Source organism: Polistes fuscatus, unplaced genomic scaffold (assembly GCF_010416935.1).
Source record: "Polistes fuscatus isolate 324 unplaced genomic scaffold, CU_Pfus_HIC Scaffold9, whole genome shotgun sequence".
Taxonomy (NCBI): Eukaryota; Metazoa; Arthropoda; class Insecta; order Hymenoptera; family Vespidae; genus Polistes; species Polistes fuscatus.
In genome coordinates this window covers 4844962-4868105 of record NW_025113173.1, presented here as the reverse complement: position 1 = coordinate 4868105, position 23144 = coordinate 4844962, and the positions used below count along the sequence as shown (strand labels likewise).

The following is a 23144-nucleotide window of genomic DNA, read 5'->3' as shown; positions in this document are numbered from 1 at the left end:
CAAAGTGTGAGATACGAGAGGAACATTAAAAAAACAAATAAAACGACTATGGGGTTGGGGTTTATGTGAAAATATCATTTTCAATGGAAAATAATACAAAAGTTGCGATAAATCCATTGCGACGACGACGGCCCATTTATTGATTGTAAAAAGTAATAAACACACACACAAACATACACATACACGTACACAAACACGCGAGAAAATAACATGCATTGTAAGATATCATTGTAAAGAAAAAAAAAAAAATGGAAAAAAAAAAAATAACGGTTTTAACTTAAAAATAAATTAAATGAAGAAGATAAATATCGTAAAACATACACCGAGACCAATCTTTAGTCGAACGAACGTTAAAATGCGAAAAGTATATATATAAATAAATAAATAAATAAATAAATAAGAGTAAGTAGATAAATAAGTAAATAAATAAATAAATAAATAAATATAAATATGAACATATTAAGTATGAAATTGCAAATATATATAATTTAACATAGACATACAAAATATATATGTATATTAAATATGTACGAGTACAGTATATATCTATCTGATCATCTGATAATTATTTTTTTTTTCTTTTCAAAACACCTCCGCGAGATAACGTTATTGAATATTTATTTTACTAAACCATTTCTCCCTACCCACCCACCTCCACCCCCACCACCGATATCGAATTCATTTTTCTATCGTTCAATTTGATTATTTTTAAAATAGGCTGCTTATTTTAAGAAAATAGTGTAAGTCGATATAAAAAATAATGAACGTTTATGCAAAATCATTGAAATTTTTTTTTTAATCAGTATTAGTATCAACACCATATTTCCTTCACGTTCGTTCGTTCGTTTGTTCCCATAAAGTACGACAATTATACTCCCTTAAAAATTAACCGAAGTTGCACCCAATTCGATTCCCTTTTACTTAATTTTTCTTTTTCTTTTTTTTATTTATCATTGAAATACACCACCACGGAATCAGAGTTCACGTACAGGAAATTTGGACCATAATGAGAAACCGGATTCGAAGTTACTCTTATACGTTAAGTATTATAAATTATTATCAATAAATTATATATAAAACGTGAGTATTGATTGCCTTATCTTATCTCTAAAATAAAGAAAAAATATATTCAATATTCAATTTTAAAATATATTAAACACACACAAGATGGAACATTAATATTAACATTTTTCATTATCTTAGATATTAATTTATAAATTAACAATTATCTATTATATAAATAAATTTTGAGTTATTATATAAACTTTAATATAATATAATATAATCGCAATAATATTGCAATATAAATAAATCAAATAATATACGATACTTAGATTTAAAATGACACCCAAGAGTGTATCATTTTATTATAGAAATTGCAGTATACACCCTATATATGTATACAGTGCAAAACCTATAAAATTTATTTTTACGAGATTTTCCTTAGATATATATCTATCTATCTATCTATCAATCAATCTATCTATCTATCTCTCTCTCTCTCTTTCTTTTGTGTATCACATTGCAAGTAAAGCAAAGGTGAACGATTTCCTGGATTTATCGGATTACTTAACCGTATGTCGATTGTGTCGATTTGCACGTTAGTTTCACGGTGAATTGACTCTGCAATGGGATAGTGTATATAGTTTGTTAAAGAAAGAATGAGATAGATGGATAAAGAACATTCGAGTTAAACTTAGAGCAGCCAGCTGCGCTTAGTTCGAAGAAAAAGCTCTCTGACCTTTTGCACTCTAGCGGAATATCCGAAGAAGAAAATCAAAGATAGAAAATAAGGGTAGTGGTGGTGATGGTGGTGATGGGGAGGGGGAGGGGGGCTAACCGTTGGGTTAGGGATAAAATTCGTTTTAAGGGTATACCTATATACTTAAATAAGCGAGCATAGAATTTCGCGTAATCCCACATTCGAAGGGATGGGATGTAACAGAAGACTTTTGAAGATACTCTTGTCAGAGGTACGCATGATCCTTCTTTTCTTCAAGAATCCGGCCACAAAGTCAAGAGAAGGTTCTTTTTTTTTTTCTTCTTTTCCTTTCGTTTGCGGTAAGCCTCGACTTCAACGAAACACCTTTTCCATGAGCAATGTTTTTTTATCCGGATAAATGGCATCGATTTTAATCGTAGTCTTTTTAAACAAAAACAAATTCATTTTAATCGTATCCTAAAAATATCCGAGTGTTCTCGATAATAAATAAAGAAGAAAGGAATATATTAAAGTAAAAATATTTATTTTTTTTTAGGGTATCTGTTTAATGTATTCAAGTTAATTATTAGATGATTTCAACTACATTCAAAATGTGTAAAAGTAATTAGTATTTGGATAGTAACTGTATTATCTTGAAATAGAAAAAAAAAGAAACCTATTTCATATTAATTATTAAATAGAATTATTATTATTTTATTTATTTATTTTATTTAATAATATTTTATTAACCCTAGAGCCTAGGCTCCCTAAAGGCCATTAATTACAGCATAGTACAATGTAATGTATAGATAAAACAAAACAAAAATTAAAATTATGTAATTATTATTAAACTTATCATTATATTAGTAGTAACCTCACAGTAAGTAGATAAATGTAAAAAGAAAATAGTAAATAATAAATAAAAGTATAATAGTTCTATAATAGTAGTATAGTAGTATTGGTTCAAAGCAATAAACATATGGTTTAAAAAAAAAAGAAAAAAAAATTAAATTAAATTAAATCGTAAGTCACAAAACACGTTGAATATCTCTATCAATAAAGTAGGTATAACATCTTAATCTGAATTCTTTATTAATATATTATTAATAGAAATATTCAATAGAATTATGAAATTTTCCTGCAAACTCTAGGATAACGTTTTACGAATACGATTAGAAATATTCAAATATATTTTCCTGGTATGAGAACAATTTTCAAATAGCCCGTTTTAAACGTGGATTTCGTGTAACTTATCTAATGTAAATCCCGGCTATGGTTTTTTTCCCATCGCGATTTTTATGGGCCAATAAAAATACAATGGCCCTTTTGCTGGAATGAGATAAAGAGAAGGAGAGGAAATAATCGATAAAAAAAAAGAAAAGTACAGGCTCGTTGTTTCGATCCGTGGTGGACCTTCGTATCGAGTCACCCTAAGAACAAGCGTGTGTGAGTGTGAGAGAGAGAGAGAGAGTAAATCCTCGCGTGCATCTTGCTGCGAGGAGGTCAAGCACGAAGGGTCAGTCTCACGTCGAGTGTGAAACTGAGGGATTTGGACCCCGCAGGGAATAAATAAAGAATCAATCGAAGGATTTGTGAGACCAAGTGGTGGTATATGCTTGTCACATATCTTCCTTTTCCTTCTTCTTCTTCTTCTTCTACTACTTCTATGTATTTCTACTTCTACTAGTGTAATCTACGTCATGTTTCACGCTACGTTTACAAACGAACAGGTAAATCCGGGTTAACGAATGGTGGACATCGAATAAAATCCATCGAAATCTATTATTTGGAGAATCACTAACACATCAAAGTTAACATTAGAGTTCGGAACGTGAAAAGGGGGAGAGAAAGGAAGGGGGGTGGTACGTTTTAAATGGAGGTTCAAAAGAAAAAAAGGAAGAAGTCTTAAGGTTAGAGAAGATACAATAAGTGTAGACACAATTATCATAATTAATCCAGATACTTATCGGGGACTACTTACAAGCAAAAACATTGAACTTCCACTTTTCAAAGCTATAAAACGGTCAGACTTGCAGGAACAAAATAAGGGGGTTTTTCAAATGGAGAAGAAGAAGAAGAAGAAGAAAGAAGAGAATCTTAAGGTCACAATTGATTTGATCGTGCAATAAAAAAAAAGGAAAGAAAAATAAAGAAGTAGACGACAATTAACATAATTAATATAGAAGAGTAGTCGAGCACGTTACTTACAAGCAAAAACATAGGCATCCCCATTTTCAAAGGTAACATTTAAAGAGAGTACAAAATAAGAGGAAGAAAAATTACGGAGATAGAAGAAGGTGGTGGATGTAGGATTGGGGGAGGGAAGAGGGGACGGAGGAGGAGGAGGAGGAGTTAAAGGTGGGGGAGGATGGGGGTGGATCACAGGAACGTTATTAATGGGCACGATTACTTGGCGAAACTCGCGCCTTTGTAAGCCAGTTGGTTCGTTTCTGATTTCTCTCACAGTGTGGACGACGACGACGACGACGACGACGATGGGGTCCATAGGTACGTATGAAATATATAAACGTGTGTGTATGTGTGTGTGTGTGTGTAAGTAAAAGAAACTTGGACGCGAAGTGAGAGCACACACATTCTCTCATTTTACACCTGTGCCCAACGCTTTCTAACTTATGCATGGGATCCTCCCACGGAAACAATGCTCAACTGGCTCCACCGTTTCTTATTTTTCTTTTTTCTTATTTCTTTCTTCTTTCTTTCTTCTTCCTTGAGTAGCCATGCTGCTACTATCCTCCTCATACGTCTGCTAAAGTAAAAGACAAGTGTAGTTTTAATCTCTGTACGTCTCTTTCTTTCTTTATTTATTTCTTTATTTCTTTTTTTATTTTGTTTTATTTTTCGACGCGAAACGTTTATCGTCCCGACTAATTGCGCTTCTTTATGGCACTATACTCGAATGCATTTTATCATGAATCTTTCGGTCTCGCTAAAAACACGAACGGAAACCGAACTAAATTAAAAACCAACAAAACAAGACAAATAAAAACAACGATTGTTAAAATATAGAAATAAAATGTTGTTTCCTCCCCTTTTTTTAAACGTTAATATATTTATCGAGGTCATTGTACTGTCGGATATAACAGTAATTAAGAAATGAACGCACACTTTTTTCAATTCATTTTTATTCCTATCTTTTTTTTTCTCTTCTTTCTTTCCGATTATTAGAATAATTATGAAATAAATATTAATACGTTACAAATGTATTTTGCGTATTAGAAAAAAAAAAGAATATCTTCTCTCCTCAATTAATTATGATTGATATAAAATTGTGCTTGTCGTGTCAATTATTATTATTATTATTATTAGGGTATTATACTTTGTTCCTCGTTAATTAAAAATAAAAATATACAAAGATTGGTATCCTTAGGGGTTTTTAATGATGTTTAACGGTCCCGATCATTGTAAGAATTATATTCCGAACAACAAAGACCTCTCTCTCTCTCTTTCTCTCTCTCTTTCTCTCAGATAGATATACATATATTGGAAGCAGAATTAGATTAGTAGAACGGATCGGTTTGATCCCCATTGATATGCGATTAATCCATCATCGAGCGTGTAAGTATACATGGATGTGCATCGAATGAAGGGGGTGGGACGATCCTTGGATCTCTTCGATCGATCTTTTGAACAGTGAAAAGGGAAGAACAGGAAGAAATGAAGAAGAAGAAGAAGAAGAAGAAAAACGAGTTAGTTGAACACACGAACGCCTCAAAGGTGGGATACACGAGAGAAGAAGTGGCCAAGTTGGTCGAGAAATGATCGAGATCAACAATCTTCTCTCTCTCTCTCTCTATTTTATTTCTATTTTTCTTTTCATTTTATCGACACCCCACCACCCTATCATTTTATTCTTCTATTTTATATTATAATATATATATGTTGCAAAATAATAGATGATCGGTGATAAAAGTGAAAGCGAACTTTTTCGTATACACGATTTTAAACTAACAGGATCGATTTAAATCAAACAACATTTTTTGTTGATTCATTTGCGATTTCGATGAAATAGTATTTCGTGGATAGATTCAATATATTTATTTTTGTACACATATTCTTCTGTAAAAACAGAATAATTATGTGTACTTTCAGTTAGTAAATGGTTGCAGTTTATATTCAGATACAAATCATAATAATATTTATCATAATTACAAATATTCGATCAATAAATAAATAGTAACATATTACTTTGTTTAATATTCTTGTCAAAAGATCAATCGGTTGCAACATGGTTGGTTGCAAATTAATACTAGACCACACATTCAAACCTTACTAAATATATATTTTATTATTCCATTTTAAATAACCGACAACAATTGATCCAATCCCAATAAAACAACGTCTATTATACCGACTATTAAAATTATCATAAGAAATATTACAAAGACTAAAAAGAGTACATAGAAAAAAAAAAGAAAAAGAAAAGATATAATTTTACTAGTGAAAGTTAACGTCACCGCGAATTGGCTAATATTAAACCGATAAAACTTCTCGTAGAACTTGTTGGACATCATCGCAGACGTGTATGAGTGAATAAAAGAGAGAATACGAGAAAGAAATAAAGAGAGAAAGCAAGAGAGAGAGAGAGAGAGAAAGAGAACGCAGTCGCGCGTTAATCATCGCGGTATGGCAAAGCGATCTGACCGATCGAACGAACGTTCGTTGGTCGGTTGGTTGGTTGGTTGGTTGGTTGGTTCGATCGTTGTTGGTTCGTTCATTCGACCGGTCGAGAAGAAAACGAGTGGTATGGGTCTCGATTGGAAAGCTCGTGGATGACCAGTCATTGTTGCCTCATAAAGCCAGTGAATGCCCTCCTCGTGACTCTCTCTCTCTCTCTCACTCTTTCTACCTTTTTTTTTTACAATTTTTTCTCTCTCTCTATCTTTCTCACTCTCTTTAACATATACACTCTTGATCTCCTTCAAAAAAAATGATCGAGCTAATCGTTCGACGATTGTAATAGGTTTTCTTCTCGGTCATTGTACCCCCCCCTCCCCCCTCCTCCCTCTCCCACACTCACTTCGATCTTTTGTACAAGTATAATAAATTCATATCATATATATGTATATATATGTATATGTATATTCATCACATTATTTTCGATTAAAACGTGAAAACAATTTTGAAATGAATTTTTCTACACCATCGTGTCCCGACAAATTGTTATTGATTTAATTTTAATTGTAATAATACTAATAATAAATTCATATCATACAAATGTATGTATATGTATGTATATATGTATATGTATATTCATCACGTTATTTTCGATTAAAACGTGAAAACAATTTTGAAATGAATTTTTCGACACCATCGTGTCCCGACAAATTGTTATTGATTTAATTTTAATTGTAATTTTTAATCCCTTTTTTTTAAATGCTCGAATACATTTTACATAATTGAAAACAATTCTGACGCAATACTGATAGAAAAGTAACGTTGAAAAATATCGTGAAATAAATTTGAAAAATCTATGAACGAACATGGAGAGAAAAGTCTGATGATGCAACTATTAAAAAAAGAACAACAACAACTTTCTTGATGGATTCGAAGTATTTTGAACATATAGAATAGTATTTATAGAACATGATAGCCAATAATAATACATTTAAATATTTATATAAGGTGTTCAAATAAAATAAGATTAGATTTAATCTGAGTGATTTTCGTAACGCATTCTTATTATTATTATTATTATTATTATTATTATTATTATTATTATTATTATTATTATTGTAAAATAATTTATTACTTAATATCAAGCGCGTGTCTAACGTAATCGTTATTTCCGGTGAGAATAGTGTGTGTATACCTGAATAGAACGAATCTACTTTGAAGTTACTTCGAGACCCCGTAGTGGTCTTCTTTTTTTTCCTATTACACGGGTAGGAAATCGTCCTTGCGCAAAATCTTATTTGCAAACGAGATTTCTCTTGAGAACATTTTTCTAACAAACCAAACCCTCTTCTTCTATTTTCAAGAAGAAAAAAAAGAGAAAGAAAGAGGAGAGGGTAATCCCAAAGGTTGCAAGATTCTAAAGTGCTTTTATTGTTGACAACGGTTGAATAAAATAGGCTGGAGAAAACGGACGACTATGTGGAAAGAATGAAAAACGAAAAATGTCGTCTAAAACGAGGTAACGGGGGGGAAAGAATTTTTTTTCTTTTCTTTCGTTTTTTCTTCTTTTCCAGTCGAATCGATACTCAAGAACTTTCGTCTCTTTTCTTTACCTCTCTTCTCATTTTCTTTTTATTGTTGTCGAAAAAAAGAAAAAGTAAAAGAAAAACGATTTCCTGTTTACTTTCATGGATCTTCGCCACCTATAATTTATCCTCTCGTTTGATTCTCTTTAACCGATCCCGTTACGCAAATAATAAAATAAATAATACGGGGATCAATGCCCGTAAGTTGTAAGCGGTTAATCTTTCAAGTAGAATGTTCAATCATTATAATAATATATATATAAGATTGATCTTGATATATTTGTATCGAATAAATAACCATTGCAAATTAATATATATATATATGTTAAGAAATAGCATTCCAAATTTTTGTATGGATGATAAATTACTCGTAGAATAGTGCACACACATATTCGAAAATATTAACAAATTATTTCCTTAACGAAATTAGAAATTTATTTAATATTTTCTTCTTCTCGTCAGATCATAGGGTACAACTGATCATCAAAGTAAATTGAATTCCTTTCTTTGATAGAAAAATAATTAATAACAAATATTCAAATTATATAATTTATATTAATATAAATATTCAATATAAATTTTATATGTATATAATTTTTTATATAATTAATATAATATATTATATAATTATATAATTTATATAATTAATTATAATATATATATATAATTTTTATATACGTTATATAAATTTTTGTTAATATTTCTATGTGCCATTTAAAAACAAAACAAAAAAATACAAAGTTAGCAAAAGTATGGTTTAATGATAGGAAAACACTTTGCACGGAGAGAAAGATTAACACGTTAGATTAACTTATTACTACCGAACAATTTCCTTAGTTTATGAAGACTTCAAGAGAATAAGAGGGAGAGAGTGAGAGAGAGAGAGAGAGGAGGGAAAATAAAGTCCCTTTAGACTTGTTGAAGGTAAAAGTCCGTAGGCGTCGGAAGGGAATAGGCTTCGGTGGTACCGAACAACGAGGTCTACCCGCTAGTTAGACACTCATAAAGCCACGACGTAAATTATCCAACCAAGACGGACAACACCGATGGTACTACACTTGCATTAGGGGAGTGTTTGCGATGGTCCACCTCCCGTCAACGCCCTCACATAAAAGAGGGATCAAACGAGAAAGAAAAAAAGAAAACAGTAAGACAAGGAATAACGTTATTGCTCCTGTATTTTATTTTTTTTCTCCTAACAATGGTCTCCTTTTATCCGTTGTTTAAATTATTTCGAGAAAATACACGTGTTACTACTACTCTGTAAGTAGGAATATATAATAAAAATAATAAGATGTGGTGACATAAATAATTTATTATTTATTAATTTGATATTGGTTTTCTGTAGTGGTATTATATTAATTATTGTTAGATTTTTTTTTTGTATTCACAATGGTCACTCATCCGTTAAAACTATTTCGAGAAAATACACGTGGTACTACTACTGTGAATAGGGGTATAATATAAGAATATTCCGACGGTGACAAAAATAACGAATTATTTATTAATTTAACGTTGACTTTCTCTAATGGCATTACTGATTATTGTTATAGAAGTTTGTAAAAATCAATTAGGGATATTTTCAAAAAAATATCGTTAACTAATTAAAACAAAAACCAAAAATTTATAACTTCAACATTGAATATTTCCAAATAGATGTAAAAATAACAAAATTGAACTCCTTATCTAATTTGATGGGTTAACAATTTCAATACATTCACGTATCGAATTGTTATAAAAAATAATACCAACAAAAATTGATTCAATCTCTCTAAAAACTTCTTAAGAATATAAAACTTTTATTTACCAAATACAAATATAACAAGTGATCGTATTACTTAGGGGATTACATTTTGCGAATAAAAGAAATATACATATTATACGAACATATATTACCAACGCACAAATTCATTATAAGAAATCTTTAGGTAGGTGTACCGTTTTGTTAGGCTCTTATGAAAGAGTAGTATCCCGCGAGGAGCGAACAATAAGTCGCCTAATAGAAATCAAATCGCCTTTTACCATTTATAACGACCCACCTATCGTATAACCCTCTTCCCCCTCTTCCCCTTCCTTTCCAGCACCCCCCTCTCTCTCTTTTACTCGTTATTTTCTACTTGAATTTTATTTTTACTTCTTCCATCGTCAAGAATCTCTTTCTCCCACTCCCCCCACTCCCCCCACCCCCCTAGGCTAGGCTTCCATCTTTCTTTTTTTCCTTTTCTTTTTCGAATTTTTTTTTTCCTCTTCCTCTTCTTTTTCACCCATCACGAAATAATCGAACAAGATTGATGAGGGCGGCATGACTGGACGGTTACGTTAGGGCAAGGGAATCACACGGACCTTACTTTAGAGGATCGAAAGGAGCCTTCCTTCTCGCGCTACACCTTTAACTTCGAAGAATATACTTTAGCTATTGAGACGAGAATGAGGACTCTCTGGACAAACTTTGGGACAAGCTTTGGACGCCCGGAACATCCCCATTTTATGCTAGTCTATCGTAACATACTTCAAAAGACGGGCACACGCCTCGAATATTTTTTTTTCTTTGATACGACACACACAGGTGATTATGTTATTTATTATTATTTACGAGTGAAACTGTCCAATAATAAATATTCCTAAATATTTTCTTATTCTTCTTTTTCCCCATGTTTTAACGAACTATCGAATTTTTTTTCATTAATTAAATGCGAATGAAATTAATTAAAAAACAAGAACAAGAATATACGATTAAATTCGTTGGAAATATATTTTTCCGTGTATTGGAACGTATATTCGATATATTAGTGCAATTAACACGAAAATTTGTTCGATTCGAATATATTATAATAACATTGATTGCAATAATGCATCTCTTTATGATCGACCAATCATAGATAATAATTTGAACAAGAAAGATCGTGATAGTATTCGATTAAGAAACTAAAAACATCTCGTATACAAAAAAACAATATTATTCTAATAAAATATTAAACAACAAATACGATTAAAATTGAACACAATGATTTATGAATACAATACTTTTGCATACATTCGATAACGATATAAATATAAAAAAAAGAAACAACCATGATAAAACACAATGATCGACAATGACGTTACTTTTTTAATTCCCATATCAAATAATAGCAAATGAATAAGAAGAAAGAATCAAAGGTTTTGCGAAAGAAAAAAGAAAAATGATTAGCGAAGGGGGACGAGGGGTTGGGGGGAGGGGAGGGGAGGGGGGGAGTAACGTACGTGTAATACGCGTATATATTTTCTGTATAGAGAAACCATGACGCAATAAGTAGAAGCCAGTTTTACTCGGTTAGGTTCGGTGTATGGTGTTCGGGATTGAAGGAGCTCTCTGGACCCCTGGCGCGAAACAACAAGCAGTCAGAAAAATAGATGGGCTGCTAACCGTGCCCACCCATGGAGTTAACCAAGCGGGGCTATTTTACTCATCCATACGTCGCTGCTCGTGGATGACTACGAGAGAGAGAGAGAGAGAGAGAGAGAGGCAAACGAACGCGCTTTAATAAGCGAGATTCTTAATTACGTTTTCACCTGAGTCGTTTAGGTTAAGGAGGAGGAGGAGGAGGAGGAGGAGGAGGGGGAGGAAGAAGAACTTTCGCGCCGATCAAAACTTCTTTCACAGTTGGTAGCCCATCTTCGAACTAAAAATTTGATCAAACTATTTCTCTTATTAACACGAGTGTCTGTTCTGTTGTTGCTTTTTTTATTACTTTCTTTCTTTGGTTTTTAGGATCACGTTTATGATAAAAGTTTTTTGTCATAAGTTTGCAGTCAAAAGTTGATTATTTGTCAAATGAAAAAGTTACGTACGAATTAACGTTAGTATTCTCCGTTGTTTGGTTATTTTGATTTGTTTAAAGAACACTGAAGAACACTGATAGAGAAGGGGAGAAGAAGTGGGATGAGAACTTTTCGCTAACTAAAAGTAAACCGAAGCATTATATTCTTTTTTAGGAATCGTGTGCGTGACGATATAGAAGACGTTAAAAGGATGAGGATAAGGATTTAGTAGAGTCCATTGATTTTAGGGTGAAACTCGTAAAAAGAAGAAAAAAATAAAAAGAAAAAAAGGAGGAGGAAGAAGAAGAACGAAGAAGAAGAAGAAAATAAGAGTAGTAGGTGTATGTTGCACATCCCCCTAATAAAGTGCTTCTTGATATATCCGAATGAGAAAATAAAGGTGGGGTAAGATAAACCTTAGGACACCCGTGGTGGGGTTTATAGGAGAGCAACCTTTGGAGCGCCGCTAAGACGCATTACTTCCACCACTGGTATCCGGACATTTGTCCGAGCCGACACCGTTCAGGAACCGACTAGCAGCCAACTCGACTGTTTCCTTCTCCTACCTAACCAAAGAGAATACGCTATGTGTCTGTGTATGAAAGAGAGAGAGAAAGAGAGAGAGAGAGAGAGAGAGAAATTGGAAGGATTTAGTGCGACGTTCGTCGAGTGAACCCTCGCGAACCCATCTCCGGTTTAGTCGTAGAATTTCGTGCACCCTGATCACTTCCGGATAACGTTTTAGACGTAATTAACTATCCAATCGTTATTCAAGTGTCTCTCGGTTAAACGAAAATCTTTGATAATGCGAGCACCTTCTTCTTATTCTTCTTCTACGATCTTTTAACTTTTTAATTGGATATTTCAATTAAATCGAGAGACGGAAAATATAATCGTTTATTCTAAAGTCACATTTCTAATATTTAGTTTTTCTATTCTTCGTATCGACGAGTTTTTTTTCATTGGATTATATATAGATTTATTAACTAATAAATTTTTATTTTTTTCTATATAATTTCAAATTCAATTTTTATTTTAATATTTAATTGACAAATCATTCAATATCTTTTTTCTAACGTCTTCTCTTCATAATTAACGAGTGATCGAGATCATTTAAACGAATCTACGATCGAAATTTTCTTTCTTTTTTTATACTTTGCTGTAATAACGCGTAATCGATTGACGACCAATTTAATAATAAGATATTTGTAATGAATTTCAATATAAATTAGTTATTACTTCGACGTTATTTATAGCATTAATCTTGAATAAAAATAAAATAACCCATATATTGTATTTTGCAAATTCTTTAGATAGCAGTAACGAGAATAAAATTCAATTAAACTCTTTATCAAATTGATTTATATTAAAAGTAATAAAAAATATATATAAAAAAAAGAAAATAAAAAGAAAAATAAGATCGAGATATCACCCGTATATAACTCGAACACTTTTCGAATTCCCTTACCTTTATGCGTATCACGTTTAACTCTTTGAAATACGATCAACGCCATTTGCTACATATAAGAGAAAGAAAGAAAGATAAAAAGAAAGAAAGAAAGGAAGAAAGAAAGAGCGAAGGTTAATAAAATCAACGAGTGACAAGTAATATGATTGATTTATAAGTATTAAATTGCGGGTTATTAAGTCACCACGCAACTCTCTATCTCTCCCCTTTTTATTTTTTTATTTTTGTTTTTTCCAAACACGGCTCGTAAAAGTGTCTTTTCGAAAGACAAGAAAAGAAAAAGAAAAATGAACGACGCGACGTTGGAAAATATTCACGAAAAGTAATTAACGAGAAAGAAGGGGGAAGTAGAAAAATTTCAAATTAATTTGTTTCATTTTTTTTTTATTATTTTTAATCCCGAACGAGGAGAAACGCACGAGGAGAGAGAAAGAAGAAGAAGAAAAAAAAATAAGAGAGTAAGAGTAAGAGGAAGAAGAGGAGGAGGAGAAGGAGGGGGGAACGAGGATAAAAGCCATCTGGAAATAATCTTCCGTTTACGTGCCGATCTTGATTCGAAGCAGAAGCTCGTTGTTCTCGTTTCCGAGTTACATGTATATCCTGCAATTATTTCGCAAACGACGTTGCGGTACAACAACAACAACAACAACAACGAGCGAGAAAAAGAGAGAGAGAGAGAGAGAGAGAGAGAGAGAGAGAGAGAACGAAGAAGGTGGTGGTCGGGGTTATGGTGGGGTGGTGGAAGGTGGCAGGAGACTAAGGAGGGGGGGAAGCCAGATAGAATGAGATCTTATCTTTCTCGAACGATCCAGCTCGATCACATAACAATATCGTTTCATCGGTTTCTACCCACCCCCTCCCCTTCCTCCTACTCCTCCCCTACCTATTTTCCTTGCAGCAAACTACCTAGGATCTAATTTTTATTTGTTATTTTTTGTTTGTCTACGAAACGATTCGAAATCTTCGTGTATCGAGCGTGTGTGCAAATAAATAAGTAATATAATACGCGTTATTATGTATGAAAAAGTTTGTGGGAATGAAATAAATCGTAAATTTTGGGGGAGACGTTTAATATCTCGTACGGTTAAAATTGATAATAATTAATATTTATTTATAATCTAATCAAATTAGAAATATTATTATATTATATTTAATAATATAATAAATATTATATATTATATAATATTATACTCGAATAAATCTTCGAACGAGATATATTTTTTTTAATATATAAATATTTATTATATATATATATGTTTATGATAAAATTCAAAGTATACATATTGTATATAATATATTTGATTATTATTAAACGTTAAATATATTAAATAAAAATTTAAATGAATATATAAATATTTGAAGTATATATTATATTTATGATAAAATTAAGAGTATACATATTGTATATAATATACTTGATTATTATTATTAAACGTTAAATATATTAAATAAAAATAATTAGTAAAAGTTTAGAGAAAATTTCTCGCTAGATATCGTTTCCGATCGAGGTCGTAAGTTTTCTTAGGTAATTCGTTCGCGTATACCTACACTATTACGTACGTATACAAGGGATATACATACATATATAGTTAAATACATATATATATAGTTAGGAGAAGCGTACTTGACCCCGAGGGCCATTAATCTCGCGTGCCATCGCCCCTTTGCTCGATCCGCGAAGGCGTTTCCAAACTAATATACGACGACACGACCCACGCCTCTATCGGCGCGGAGCCTAACGAGCACCGACTTTAACGGTTAAATAATATTGCTTTGAGCTCTTTCTTTCTTGCTTTCTTGCTTTCTTGCTTTCTTGCTTTCTTTATTTTCCTACATAAGATCGAGAAGAAAGAAAGAAAGAAAGAAAGAATGAAAGAAATGAGAGAGGAGAAAGTTTTACCACCCTCCTTTTCCATACACCACCAACAACACACCCATCCCATTATTTTCAGTACATTTATACCATTCTTCTTCCTTCATTGATGACCAATCGAGATTTTTGACAATTATGATTTTTCAAATCATTTAAGTTTTTATCGTTTCTTCGCGTTTTCTATTTTAATTATTTATTTCTAAATTTAATGAATATAATAAGGATGAGTGAGGGTTGCGTTAGGGTTAGGGATATTGTATAAAAATATCTAGGGAATTTTGGACAACCGCTTTTAAAATGATTTAGGTTTTTATCGTTCTATTCATTATTTTTATGTAGATAATTCATTGATATCCAATCGAGATTTTTGACAATCCTTCCTTTTCAAATTATTTAAGTTTCTATAATTTTTTCCTGTTGATTTGTTCTTTTTCTATTTTAATTATTTATTTTTAAATTTGATGAATATAATAAGGATGAGTTAGATGATTTTCTAAGGGTTGCGTCAGGGTTGGGGATATTGAATAAAAATATCTAGGGAATTTTGGACAACTGTTTTTAAAATGATTTAGGTTTTTATCATTCTCTATTAATTATTTTTATGTAAATAATCTATGAATTATAATATAAAGTATCAGTTATATGATTTCTATGAACTGTTTCAAAGCTTGTATGAGATGATGTTGAACAATTCGGAAAGGACGGTTAGTTAATAACATTTTGGAAGGTTTGAACCTCTTAAAGTAGGGTGGAAAACCGTTTTTAAAATGATTTAGGTTTTTATCATTCTATTAATTATTTTTATGTAAATAATCTATGAATTATAATATAAAGTATCAGTTATATGATTTCTATGAATTGCTTTAAAGTTTGTATGAGATGTTGAACAATTCGGAAAGGACGGTTAGTTAATAACATTTTGGAAGGTTTGAACCTCTTAAAGTAGGATGGAAAACCGTTTTCAAAATGATTTAGGATTTTATCATTCTATTAATTATTTTTGTGTAAATAATCTATGAATTATAATATAAAGTATCAGTTATATGATTTCTACGAATTGCTTGAAAGTTTGTATGAGATGATGTTGAACAATTCGGAAAGGACGGTTAGTTAATAACATTTTGGAAGGTTTGACCCTCTTAAAGTAGAGTGGAAAACCGTTTTTAAAATAATTTAGGTTTTATCATTCTATTAATTATTTTTATGTAAATAATCTATGAATTATAATATAAAGTATCAGTTATATGATTTCTATGAATTGCTTGAAAGTTTGTATGAGATGTTGAACAATTCGGAAAGGACGGTTAGTTAATAACATTTTGGAAGGTTTGAACCTCTTAAAGTAGGATGGAAAACCGTTTTCAAAATGATTTAGGATTTTATCATTCTATTAATTATTTTTGTGTAAATAATCTATGAATTATAATATAAAGTATCAGTTATATGATTTCTATGAATTGCTTGAAAGTTTGTATGAAATGTTGAACAATTCGGAAAGGACGGTTAGTTAATAACATTTTGGAAGGTTTGACCCTCTTAAAGTAGGGTCATCTCTAGTGAATCCCTGCTTGCGAAGTCCATCACGATTTTGTCGCCGATCTATGAGATCCATTGATCCCTTCCCGGCGGGCTTAAGCCATGAGAAGCACCGACTGGAAAATCGCTTTTCTAGTCCGGTTCGAAAAAAAAAAAAAAAAAAAAAGAAAATACTCGTCAATCCTGAGATCTTTTTCAATCGGGATTTACCATCACTACTACTATTACTGTACTATTGTCCTAGAGTAAAAGTAGCCCCTTTTTTTTTCTTACGCTCCGTTTCACAATCAAACGTGGACGGACGGACAGAGAAAGAAAGAAAGAAAGAAAAAACAAGAAATACTTTCCGATCGCCAAATTTTCCAGCCTATTTCCATTTATTTAAATAAACATGATTCGTAACCTTCAAAAAACAAAAAGTAGATCGTAATAAATTTTTTAATCTCGTTTCACAATGTTAATTGAAAATGATCAATTAAAAAAAAAATAAAGTAAGAGGAAGGAAATAATAAGTGTAAAACTAATCGATTAAAAACACACACACAAGATCTTCTCGACGATGATCGATATTAAACCACGTATGTAAGAAAGTTAACATAATTGTGTGCAACGAAAACGGTACTTTAATAGAACGGAATTCTTTTGATAATGTTTTGCATAGCAATTTGGGCTACCGGATCGATGGGTAATTAGAAAAGTAGTACCAAGAATGAAATGACGGTGATTACTTGTAAGGTAATGATACGTCGATCATGTTTCAACGTGATTCATACGAATTCGACTCGCGAGATATTGTATCTCGGTTACCCTCTCTTTCTCTCTCTCACACACGCACATACATGTATTCTTCTCTTTCATATGCACACAACAACGAGAACAACACAAGAGAGTAGATTCAGTGGCCCGTCGATGGAGTCATCGACGCGTGCTCATAACTTTACGAGCCCTGCGTTTTTCGTAATCGTTAAACTCGCCTCTCGAAAGCATATATCCTTATTACAAACTTTACCACCACCAATACCAATACCACTACTAACACCGGACGTGCCACGACCGCGTAAATATCCAACGACGTTGATAATAATCTCCCTTGAAAGTACGAAGAAACGACCGTTTGTGTTGTTTCGTCAACGGTTTATCATCCTACACTAAACTACCTAACTTGTCTCTATCTCTCTTTTTCTCTTTAACACGGTTTCGAGAATTATTTTTAATAAATTAATCTATCCAAAAATTTATATACGACGATGTTTATTATTTTCTTCTTTCTTTCTTTATCTTTTCTTTCGATTTCACGTAATAAAAATACTCGTAATAATTATTAAACGAAATAATCGAGTATAATGATCGAGTCAAAATTTATACATATATTACCAATAATAAACTCGTTATTATATTTTTATTACAATAATTATCACGCGAATTAAGTATTACTTATTTTTTTTCCTTTTGCGTTTAATAATCGTCATGTAATTCCAATTGAATCTCAACAACGCGTAATCGTTTACAAATTTATTACAGGATGTTCGATAATTATTTCGTACAACGATTACAATTCCTGATTCACCTTAAACGTATAATTATTAATAAATGATTGAAAACAAAAATATATATATATTTAATAATTATATTATTATTATTATATCATAAACATTGTATATAAAACTAGGTGGCACACATATTTGATCAGTCGAATGATTCGCGTACGACGTTGTTAAAAATATTTCCCCTTCTGCCTCCCCCCACCCCACCCCACCCATCCCCCTTTCTCTCTCTCCCTCTCTCTTTCTAACTCGAAAAGAAGGAGCACGTTTTCTCGCACGTAGTCGTCGTCGTTGAGAGATACGTATCGAAGGAGATTTATCGCGTTGCACACGCGAGGATGCACACTCGGTAATAGTCCGTTAGTGCAGCAGAGTAGCCCTCCGTAGTGACTACTCTGCTGCAGTCGAGTTTGGCCGGTACGTTTTGCCCAGAAGGGGAACACCTGCGAGAATTCAAAATATATATGTATATGTATATGTATATGTATATGTATATGCAAGCAAGTACAACTCAAACCAATCGAAACGTAACGAATACGAGTGTGACCACAAAAAAAATCATACAATTACAATTTTCTTTGTATCTACAATCTTTTTCTATCCCCCTCCTTCCCCCCTTCACCCTTATCCCCCACTCCGCAACATTAATTTATTTCTTTAATTTTCATTCGTGCGCACGGTTTATATATTATCAAAAATAATACAAATTTAAATGTAAAATATTTCGATTACGATCCCATAAGGAAAGGAACACAAGGTGCACGAGTTTATAAGTAATGTATCCTTTATAAGTAATAAGTAGAGAAGATAGTAAGAGGGATGATTTGTAGAGGTGTCAAGGTGTTACAGGGACAACCCCAATACCATGAACTATACTTTCAAAATCGAAATGATTATTATACCAAGTGGTGGTAGTAGTAGTTAGCAGGTAGAAAAATACGGTAGAACTTTCGCGGTCGCGACAACACCTGCCCCCATCATCGTATCGCATCGTAACGTAATGCAACCCAGTGCAACGCGATGCAATGCATTCCTATATCGCGCCCGTTGGCATCGTGTATTTCCTATACTTACTTGTTCTTTTTTTTTTTTTTATTCTTTCCTTTCGATAATTCGATCAGAAAAGTGGGTGATTGTCAATTCAAATGCACGGTACTCTGGTAAATCATCGACAATTTTAAAGTCACCTGTTTTCCGTACGATCGAACGATCAAACGTTTTTGATAAATGCGTCAAATAGATTGGAAAAAACATGAATTCGGGTTCGGAAGTATAATAATACGTGAGATTTGTTTCTTGGAATATTTTTCAATCGTTAATTATTATAATAATTATTATATAATTGAAGTTAAAATAGTTTAGAAGGATTTAAGAATTGCATCATTGTATAAATCAAATACAGAATTCGATATAACGTCGACTAAATTATTATTATTCAAAAATATAAAACAATATTACGAATCTTACTTAACTTACTTAAAAATATTATTTTTCCTTCGAGTCAGAATATCAAACGAAATAAATATTACAATAAATTATCGAAATACTAAAAAAAAAAGAAACAAACACGAATTAACATAAGCTGTATACGTGTATACATCGAAGAAATATACGAGTAAAGCTTACCAAATCGAAAGACATTTCGAGATACGAAAAAAGGAATATAAAGAAAGAGAAAAAAAAACAATGGTATAATAAAGGATGAGAAAATAAATCGAACATGAAAGGCGAGGAGAATATATCGGATAATAAAGAAGGAAGAAAATAAGATAGGTGTGAGGAGAAGAAGAAGAATAAGAAGAAGAAGAAAGGGGTGGAGGAACAGGAGGAAAGTGGGGTGAGGGGTCCCAGATCGAAAAAAAGGCGAACGATCCGTCAAATGTACGCACGAGACACGCCCAAAGTACTTTCTCTCTCTCTCTCTCTCTTTTTCTTAAATAAAAAATAAAGAAAGAAAATAAAAAACAAGAAAAACGAGTTGATAAACGTGCGAGAGGAAGAAGGAGAAATAAAAAGAAAAAAAAAAAAAAAGAAAAAGAAAATAGGAAGTATTAAGCTCGCGTTCGCTGTTACGTCGGTGCATCGTCGGTGCATCGTCGTCGGTAATTAGTTCAGCTGCAGGCGAAGAACGGAGGCAAGGAAGACGCGTGCCTCGCGCTGCTGCTGCTGTTGCTGCTGCTGCTGCTGCTGCAGTCGTTGCAGTTGCAGTTGCAGTTGCTGCTCTGCAGTTGCACCTGTCGCTTCGCGACCGATTCTCGTCCCTTCATAAATGCGTCCCAGTATATAATATACACGTATATTCACGTATTCACGTATTTATGTATGTATGCATACGTATACGTGTGGATGATCTACGTTTATGCGTGTACATGTATATATATATATATGTGTGTATAGATACATACGTGGACAGGTAAGGACAGGTAAGGGACTCTCGATCGACTCGATTTCGATATAAGTACTCATGCATGTATGCATTTATTATACTTATGTCTCTTCTTCGTTAAAGGTAATAAAAATAAATGAAAAAGAAAGAAAATGAAATATTCACCATTACAACTTTGATTCCTATCTCTCGGTTTAATGTACTAATCATTTCGTGGAATTTAAATTTCGCGCGTTTTCTTAACATTTTTCAAACAGATGACATTGTATGCGTATACGCGCGCGTGTGTGTGTACTTATGTATTTATGTATAGATATATGGGATAGGGGACCTTTTTTACGTCATTTCATTTAAGAAGATAAAAAGAAGACAAATATTAAATGCTCGTTAGTTAGAATACATTTTAAAAAAGGAAAGAAATAAACGATCACCTGGCTTCAAGGAACCGGACTTCCTAATCAGCCTAATTTACTTGATTATTCTTCTTTCTATCAATTTTATCGTACGCACCTGTCTCCACGGACGTTTAGAATTTTCTTCACCTTTTAAACGTGTCTCTTATTTCTTTTATTTGCTTTATCGATCGTCATAGGTAACTCGATCCTATTTATCTATCTATCGATCGTTGATAAAATATTTACGAGGCGAGATTGTAATAAAATCAAATAAAATAAAATAAAAGTGTGACACCTTTAAGATACCCTATGGTAAAATATGTAGAACATATTAAAAGTCAAAAAATTATAAAAGTATTTAAAGTATGGATTATTCGTTCCGAAAGGCGCCGGCGAAGCATATAAAATTGCGATTTAATAGTTCCCTTCTTGCCTTTCGCTCGTGAGTCTTCTCTCAAAAACACCTGCCGACGAGAAAACGAATTATAGGATGCCGAAGTTGCGACCAACGAACCAACCAACGAACAGACGATCGATCTAGAAAGGAAAGACCTATCAAAAACTTGCAGATTATGTTCTTCTTCTTCTTCTTCTTCTTCTTCTTCTTCTTCTAAGCCTTTTTTCCCCCCTTTTCTTCTTCTATTTTTTTTTTTTTTAATCAAATTTAGGTCGCCTTTGTTCTAGATGATTTTCAAGGAAAACAAAAAGCAAAAGAAATCAAAGGAATAAAGTTAAGGTAAGAATTCAAGGAAGTGTTGTGTACGAGAGAACGGAGAGAAACGCAGGATATAGTTTGCGTTAGTTGTTGTGTACGAGAATACGCGTCACTTCCGTTTCTCGAGAATGTACACGAAAAAAAAAAGAAGAAAAAAGAAAACATTTTCTTCCCAAGGCAAAAACCCTGATCGCAAGAACGTCTGGGCCCAGGGTAAATGAGTTTTTTATCTGGTCTGAAGTAAATTAGATTAGTAGAGACATGCGCTCCTCCAAATATATTTCTCTCTCTCTCTTTCTGTATCCTTTTTCTGTTTCTGTTACTCTCGGGTCTCTCTTTTCACACCCTCGAACGTTTTAAATACAGTGACAGCTTCCTGCACGAAGGAAAAAGAATCGTTCCGCGCCACGCCATTCGAACTGCTCGGCTCAAATTTTTAAAAACAAAGTTACACGCTTTATATCTTTTTTTTTTAACCTCATGACAATATTTCCCAAGGTAGAAAAGTAGTTGGTAGGGAGCTTTTGTTGTTGTTGAGAGTGAGAGAGAGAGAGAGAGAATCACTCCTGTATATTATTTGTCGAGTACGTCGAGCGTGAAAAATCAGGCGCCAGGTTTCTTTCTTTTCCTTTCTTCTTTTTCTTGTTTTTTATTTTTTTTTATTTTCCTTTTCCTTTTTCATCACAGGTAGATAAAGATAATTGTATAACCCGAGCCACCTAAGTATACGTCTCTCTTGTTTTCTCTACTCTTTTTTATATATATATATATATAATAATAAATTATTTTAATCGTCAAACACACCAACAACAAGAGAAAACGAATTATAATATATTCATTTATAACATAGTTGAAGATAATTCGTTACAATTTTTATCCATATGAATAAATATATACGTTAAATTATACTATGTATTAATATTTATCAAATAACAAAATTGCAACACGTTTTACAGGATGCCAAGTTAAAATGAATATACATGTATTGTCGTAAATCATATGATACAATTAACTTTTAATATTTAACATCCAAACACAAAAAAAAAGGAAAAGAAACAAAATTCAGGAAAACTAATATTAACACGTTGGCAGATGTGAATACTATAGCATTCAAATTCGAGAGAGAGAAAGGCAATTATTTAACATTTTTGTTATAATTATTATACCTGTAAAGATAATGACTAACTGATTCTTGAATATATGATTAATCTGATTGCCCTTATAAAATGCGTTTAATCAAATTTTCGATATCACAAATTAATTTGAAAATAAAATGACTTTCACATTTCGTTTCCCCCTATTAAAACTTTGACTGTACGTGCCGTGAACGTGTTAAAATTAAATGAAAAAAAGAAGAAAAAAAAAACTATAACGCATCTAACCCACACGTTAAAAGTTAAAATTAATATAGGTATTGTCGCGGTGGTATGCTGAGATTTTGTTGAGAGTGGTCAGTGCTCCGGGAGTTTCTATCTCGAAACGTATTTCACTCCCCTTCTCTTC

General features: G+C 32.3%; 1 long non-coding RNA gene across 1 annotated transcript in view; it reads right to left on the bottom strand.

The window, feature by feature from the left end:
• Positions 1-4281: 4281 nt before the first annotated feature.
• Positions 4282-23144, bottom strand: part of LOC122525465 — a 111534-nt gene continuing 92671 nt past the window's right edge. Inside the window, exon 3 of the long non-coding RNA XR_006305794.1 lies at positions 4282-4469. This is a non-coding gene — a long non-coding RNA (uncharacterized LOC122525465). The remainder of the gene's footprint in view (positions 4470-23144) is intronic.